The following is an 8,097-nucleotide window of genomic DNA, read 5'->3' as shown; positions in this document are numbered from 1 at the left end:
GCATAATTGGTTGGTGTAGCATTACACAAGAAAATAAATTTTCTTCTGCTTGTATTTTTAAATTTTTACGAAATTTGCTATTTCCTGGATATAGATGCATGCTTTTATTTCTTCAGTAGTTGATTTTGCATAGTACTGTGTAATTTTCTTTCATGCACTTTAAATATTTAGAGATCCATTGAGGTACAGAGGCGAAAATCTTTAAAATTTTTATCAATACTTTTATATGTTGATTCAGTATAGTCGTTATTTATAAATCTCCTAGATTACAAAAACTTGACAAATGAGATTGAAAATGAGATTTTATACTTTCAGAGTAGTACCCATCAGGACGTGAATCTACTACATCGAAGGCAAGTGTTTATATCCTTCTTACCAAGAATGAAACTCTGCGCTTACTGAAGTCCCCAAGAACGATATCCGAGGTGCATTTGATCACCAAGAAGAAATAACGTTCATATCTAAGCCCTATAACTTACAATGAATACCCGAGGTACAGTGAAAAGACATTCAGTGGAAGACAAGAAAATATGGAAAAACGTACCATAAAAACCTGACAACAGAGGAAACTTTGCAATTGCTATTTGGTTGCGCTCACCGCAAACATATATTTCCATACTGTGGATAGTTTTGAGGCTTGGCATACCTCAAAACTAGCAAGAAGATGGACATGAATGTTTGTGGTGGCCGCAACCAAATAGTTATATTTTCTCTGTTGTCAGGGTTTGATGGTAAGTCTTTCACTGAATATGACATTTCACTGTATCTCAGGTATTTGTTGGAAAATTATAGGGCTTAAATGTAGTCAAGGTTTAATTTGTACAGAAAGATGCATCAATCAGTATACCCGTTCCTAGCACCAGTATAAATCTGTATCTGTAGAAAATAGAAAAAAAAAAATTTCTAAGAACTTAAAACTACAAAGCATATTCTATTACTTCCTGAATTATCTTTGTTGAAAATATTTTCCTGTTCTTCACAGACTCTTGACAAATAACCCAGAATTATTTTGCTTCACTATTTTATTTCAAAGCTATAGTCTCTTAAATTCCTCTTGGTTGTTTTTAATTTTCCTTTCCTGAAGTAAGTGGTTTTTCTTCTTCTTGGGTGAAGTTTCTTTACCCCAAAGTACCCCAAAGTATTTTGCTGAGTTTTTTCTTCAAAGTGTGAAGTTTCTTCACCCCAAAGTACCCTAAAGTATTTTGCTTAGTTTTTTCTTCAAAGTTGTCAACTTCCTTCATTCCTCAGCAATGTTTTTCTTCTTCTTTCCTTGAAGTTTCTAAACCAGGTATTTCTCTTGAAAGTAGTCGTATTGAGTCATTCATCCTCAAGGGTTTCCTCCTCCTTTCCTGAAGTGAAAGTGTCTCGTCATTTCAAACTGGATATAATTTCGGTCGTCTTCTGAATGTTGGGCTGAATATGAGAGGCCTAAAAGTGCCCGAGGTTTTGCATCAATGTCTCTTGAAGATAGCAAAGCTTCAACTTGACAGGTATTCACAACCCTGGGAAACAAAAATAAATTACTCCAGTAATAGTAACTGCTTCCAACACATTGTTAATGTAGGAAAACAATGCAAACTGCAAAATAACTAGAATTTCTTCGAAACTGTTGGTAATTTAAGATTTAAATTTTAGTCAAATTACTCTAAATATGCGAGTTTCAAAACTTCATTCAAAATCAATACATATTCCAAAAAGCATTAGAGCTTAAAAAATTAATTAAAATTTAGCTGACGATTTATAATTTAAAACAAATTTGCATTGTCTAATTCGATATTATAAGAATTAGGGAAATTAATCTACAAGTTTACAGTAAGCAGCTGTAGAGACTGAAAATAAGACAAAACCTTTGCAAACACTTCTGTTGAACACACTATACTGGAAGAAAATAAGGATTAATAAGTGACAAAAAAAACTAACGTCTACAGTTAGCGTAGAATAGCCTTTATAAACTGGAAAATGTAGACTATACCTTTTTTATTAACTGGATAATATAGGTTTTCTTCCTCCATTCCTCTTGTTTTTTTTTCATTTTACAGGTTTTTCCTTCACCTCAAGTAAATGTGTATCATTAATTTGAACTGGATAATGTTTGGTAGTTTTCTTCCTCTTTTTCCTCTTCAGGGTTGTTTTCTCTTCATTTCCTGAAGAAAATGTGTACTACATCCCTCGCACTTTAAATCGGTAACTGGAACATTTCAGTTTCCTTCTGAATAGCGGGCTGAATGTGAAATGACTAAGTGTCCCTATCCTTTGTGCCTTGGTCTCTTATGGAAGTTCCATATGACAGCAAAACTCCATCTTCATTATTGCTCAACATTCACAATCCTGGGGAAACCATTTCTGTTAGTAGCGAATACTATGAATGACACTGCTTTTTTGAGGTTTCGAGAAATCAGAAAATAAAATATACATGGAGACTAAGTATATTACAGAAGCGAGTGAGCTTAGAAACAAACTTAGAAATTTCAGGAAAATCTAACACACTTTAAAAACTCAAAATAAAAAAATATTGCATATTGCAAAAGCGAGAGCTTAGAAACTAGAATTTCTACAAAGCTGATACATTATTAAAACTCGGAAATTGGCACTGAAGTTTGAAGTATTTTAAAACTAAAAAAATCCAAAAAAATTGAAGAAAGAATTCATTTGCATCTTTACAATAAAGCAGAGCTGCAGGAACGCTGAAAGCAGAGACTAAAACATTTGCAATAAACTATACTGCAATAAACTAAGGGTTATTAAACTGACAGAGAAAAATAACTTTTAAAAAGAATATAATTGTAGAATAGCACAAGGCCTCAAACTAGGTGTCTGTGGAATACAATGCCACAAGATATACGTATTTTAAACCACAATACATGAATCTCTTGCAATTAGAGAAAGGTTTGAAAATCGAGCATCCACTTACCGCATCCATTTCCAACGTGAGGTTATCGGCAAGTCAAACTTTTGTGCAACCACCTCTTCAATATCCAATTTTGAAATTATATTCATGTAATAAGGAATGTTTAAAACATATCTCCTCCTCAATAGGAAGGAATCCCTCAATTCCGTAACTGTCTAAGACTTCGCTGGTCACAGAGGTGGCAGATTCCCTCATCCTAACCTGATCAAGTGCACCATAAAATCACAAAAACTAGAAATCCATCAGAGCCTAACCTGCCCCATCTGATCCTTCATGGTAGAGAAGGCCGGGCGACCAGCCCCCACCCTCACCCACACCCCATGCGACATTTCACACAGCATATACCTTAAGGTTAAGGGACATTTTAATTCAATCGCTATACTAAATTTAGAATATGAGAGGTACTTACCGCGGCTGACATTAATATTACAGGTGACTATGATTCACTTTTGTTTTAATTTCTCATAAAAGATTCAGCAATCTCATTATCGGCAATTCTAGTAATCTTGTACATAAGAAGCTACAGTAATACCAGATCTAATAGGTTCAGGAATCCGAGATGGATTGGGAAACAAAGCTTTAGTTGGTTGGAATGCCAGGTAATTACTATTCTGTAGGCAAATAAAAAGCTACATTAGTACACTAGGCAAATAAAAAGCTACATTAGTACATTAGGCAAATAAAAAGCTACATTAGTACACTAGGCAAATAAAAAGCTACATTAGTACACTAGGCAAATAAAAAGCTACATTGAGTAGCGCATGTGTAATGAGTACTCGCCACCTCCAAATATTGGAGAACTTATGGAACGGACAACTCTCTAACCAATAACGATGAAAACAAGATATGATGAAAGCCATCATATTTTTTAACAAAAGTGAACTACTTAAACTAAATATTTCCTCAAGGAAAAATATAAACATTCACAATGTTGGAGTCCACAAGGAAATATTAAGCATCACGGTCATATTAACAGCTATGTAGATCAACTGTGGGGTATTTCTTTACAAGCATTCCACATAGTTCGTCCCCGCGAATACGAAAGCCACCAGGAATTGGGGCGTCAAATGTATTTCGCCATGTTTAGTACGAGCCCCTGGGGATTAATTACAGTCGTCCGAATAAATATTGCTTAAAAATTTTTGTTCACGAGCTAAAAGTACATAGAAAAACCGCAACTGCCATAGTCTAGGCCGCCGCGGAATAGTAATATAGATCTACCTACGAGTGCTCCCAAATACTTTGTACTGACATTTACCTGTCAATGCATACTAACCTATGAAAATTAACCTGACCTTTAAGAAGGTAAAGTGTCCTACGTAACTTAACCAGGAGTGTTTAACCCTAGAGGTTTCGTCCCCTGGACACTAGTATCCACAGACAGTCAATAAACTTCTCATGCCCAGTAGCCTATCTTTCACCAGATCTGTTTTGGAATTAACTCATAAAACAGGAAAAACAACATAAATGACAAACAGAAATTTTCAGCAAGACTAATCCACACCTGTCCCTGTCAACATTATTATATACATAACTTTGATAAAAACATACCTTGGCATTATTTCACACTCTGTCCCTGTAGTATCGTACTCAACTTCAGTCAACAACTTCAACTGGAAAACTGGATTCTGGAAATCCAGCTCATTGAGGGCAACGTTGGCTCTAAGTCTAGGTACTGTAGGGTCCTTGAACTTTTTGCAATGTAGAAAATGGGAACAAATATAGAGATTATATACATATGTTTTTTTTCAGAATAGCCAACCAATACTAGTATCATCGTTACTGCATTCAGTAGAAAACATAGATCATCGTCTGCTACATTTTTAAGAATGAATTTCATTTGTTGTGTTTTTTTTCTCAGTATTGCAATTTTATTGTAGATTTGATATATAGTTTAATTATTGCTTGTGTGTGTTACAGCCATATGAATGGTAGCCCTTGTTAGTCCACCTTAGGTAGTCCTCCAGTCACCTTATGTCTGCCAGAAAGTAACCCGAAATAAATTCATAAAATCTTGTGTCTTAACTACATTATAATACGATATATTCTGATAAATACGATATCATAATGTGATGAAAAGCAGAGCGCGGTAAGATAATGGTGTAAAAAAAATTGATGACAAAGTTGGTGAAGTTGCTTGGGATAAAAGGAGGAAAGAGAAAAGTTCAAAACCTTTTTGAACAAAAACAAAAAGTAGAAGAGTAGGAGGAGTCCATTACTTAATGAGGATGAACTGGAAGGACGGGATTGAAAATAGTTTAAAGAATAAATAATTCATGTTAAAGCCTTTTATTTTCCCAAAAACGATGATAATGAACTTTAATTTCCAATCTAATTAGTCACGCGATCATTATACATTAAAGCATATAAAACCGATTATGCATGCTGAAATAACGAATATTGTAATATAAATATACAGGAGTTCGTATTCAAACACAAACGCACGAAATTTTTTGAAACGTGTGTTCGTCAGTACTACACATTACGTAAATCAAATGTGTTTAAACTTAGTAGAGATTCTGACATTCCTCCACTTTGTTCTACATATGGAATATGGAAATTCGCTGTCCGATATTTTCGGCTGATTTTATCACGTCAATAGATTTGGATTACATGGTCCTAAAGCAGCTGAAAAAATTAGCACAAAATTGGCCTGGGATGACATAAATCTGATATTAAAAAAAGCTACAGAAAATTGGCCTGAGATAAAAAAAAAACTTATATTATCTGGCCTATTTGTCTACCTATATTGCTCACTTTCCCGTCTTCCCGATGATGGATAATTTATTCAGGTGTACGAACATTTTGACGAATCGTTATAACTACACTTTTTCACAATCTAAAATACATGTCAATTTAACACATAATCACCAAGCAGATGGTTCACCTTGCATTCATTCAAAGTTTTGCAGTTTCATGACCACAACAAGGCGTTTCACACTTGTTCATAGTTTATCACTGGTTAGTTTAAATCATACGAGTGTTTTGTAAGTTTATGGGAAATTACTCGTTAAATTATCGGCCTAAATAATGATTTTTTATTCACCTCTTTTAACTACTAAGTCGCAATTCATCAGGTGTTCTTTATCCCTCAATGGAGTATAGACAAAGTTTATGGGAAATTACTCGTTAAATTATCGGTCTAAATAATAATTTCTCTTCTGTTAACCACTAAGTCTTAATTCATCAGGCGTCCTTTATTTCTCCATGAAGTATAGACATTTTTCTCTGGTGGTTCCTTCGTAAGAGGACAGCGTCAAACCAACAATTGAAGCTTCAGTCTACTAACATTAAAATGCCAGTAACAAGTACGACAAAAGTTATAAATTCGATATTGATTGTTGAAGCGGAGAAAATTCTCGCTCGTGCCGTTCTGTGTCTCTCTGTCAGATTTCAAGTTCTTTGATGATTGTCGCTTCCATTAGGGTGAATGGCTGACTCATTTTTTATTTATTTTTTTTATTTTTACAATTTTCTGGAACCAGGACGTTATCATTTCCTCACGCTCACAGAGAGCTTAATACCTCCAGTTTGACGTCATAAAAGTTTTTTTTTTTTTTTTTTTTTTTTTTTTTTTTTTTATGGTGGGGGGGGTTGTCTATTGAGTCTGAAATTCACTACTTGAAAATCGCCAGTGATTTACATCCCCCATTCGTCCACAACTTTAACTATATTCCCTTTGAATTGAAGTCTGTTCATCAAAGCCTTTGAATCGAGCCCAGAGTGGTTACTATAGTAATTTCACAATTAACCGTGCATTTGATGTCTACCCCAGTCCTTCACGACGCTCCTGATTGGCTGCTGATAAGCCAATCACAGGGCTGAAAACTCTCAGTCTCTCGAGAGAGAGTTCGATAGGCAGGATGTATGTTCTACCTCTCATTAGAGATAAGTCTTTCAAAACTAATTCTGAAGAGAAAGGATAGGTTCTAATTCTGTATATAATAGGTAGGTTCTAATTATGAAGATAAAGGATAGGTTCCAATGTTCGAGATAAAGGATAGGTTTTAATTCTGTAGATAAAAGATAGGTTCTAATTTTGAAGATAAAGGATAGGTTGTAATGCTCAAGATAAAGGATAAGTTCTATTTCTCAAGATTAAGGATAGTTTCTAATCATGTAGATAAAGGATAGGTTCTAATTCTGAAGATAAAGGATAGACTAAAGTTCTCAAGATAAAGGATAGGTTCTAATTCTGAAGATAAAGGATAGACTAAAATTCTCAAGATAAAGGATAGGTTATAATTCTGCAGATAAAAGATAGGTATAATTCTGAAGATAAAGGATAGGTTCTAATACTGAAGGGTATGACGAAAGGCCCACTCTTAGTGAATAACCCTAACGGCCAAAAAAAAAAAAAAATAATAAATAAAATAAAAAGGAGGCGAAGAAGACAGATGGTGTCCAATCATTGATTTTATCTTGAGTGCTGACTCTCTCGCTCTATCATATACCTTTTATCACCTTCCATCGAAAAAAAAAAACACGCTTAGGTGTTTAATCCTGAAGATACGTAAAACGGTATTTTTCACTGAAAACACATCCGAACAGAGCATTCTTTCATTATTATCGAAAGCGACGGGTTTTAGTGTAGCTGGCATTGTTTGAAAAACGCTTTAGAAAGAGGAGTATTCTTAAGGAGTTTCTAAAGGAGAGAAACTGCTTTAGAACGGAAACCTAGGCCTATATTTCGCATTTCTTTAGCAGATAGACATTGCTATGCTTTCATCGGTATGCGTTGATAGCTATAGGCCTACCGGACACACAATAGGAACTTTTGTACATTATCTATACAGGTAAATTGAGAAGGAGAAGGAGGAAGATAGGAATACAAAATGTCTTACAGCTCTCATATTCATCTTTTCATAGGCAGGTGTGATGATGGAATGAAGTAATAATTTTCAGTGGAAATCATAGGAAGAACTGTTCAGTTTCCCAATAAGACTACCAGTTTCTAAAGGGAAAGTACCATTGTCTTTTGCAAGTACCTTTGGTTTTTTCTGAACTCGGCGCCAAAAAAGAAAAAAAAAAATACATCCGATCTGACAACGGGTTCTACAACAAAACTAAAGAATACACAAGAAAAATTATCAAGTTTTGGTAGTAAATGAATTAGTTTTAAATTTTTTTTTCTTCTGAATAAGCAGGGAAAGCGAGATCTCATCTCAGCTGGTCCGCTTGTACAGTGG

At 34.6% G+C, this 8,097-nt stretch overlaps 1 long non-coding RNA gene across 1 annotated transcript; it reads right to left on the bottom strand.

Moving 5' to 3' along the window:
* Positions 1 to 219: 219 nt before the first annotated feature.
* Positions 220 to 4,563, bottom strand: LOC135224114 (uncharacterized). Its single transcript, XR_010316622.1, has 3 exons — positions 4,460 to 4,563; positions 1,973 to 2,328; positions 220 to 1,502 (listed from the first exon to the last, which is right to left on the bottom strand). It is a non-coding gene; the product is annotated as an uncharacterized LOC135224114 (long non-coding RNA).
* Between the last annotated feature and the right edge of the window lie 3,534 nt (positions 4,564 to 8,097).

The sequence above is a fragment of the Macrobrachium nipponense genome, chromosome 10, assembly GCF_015104395.2.
Source record: "Macrobrachium nipponense isolate FS-2020 chromosome 10, ASM1510439v2, whole genome shotgun sequence".
Lineage (NCBI taxonomy): Eukaryota > Metazoa > Arthropoda > Malacostraca > Decapoda > Palaemonidae > Macrobrachium > Macrobrachium nipponense.
The sequence above is the reverse complement of the archived record's forward strand: the minus strand, read 5'-3'. Positions and strand labels throughout refer to the sequence as shown.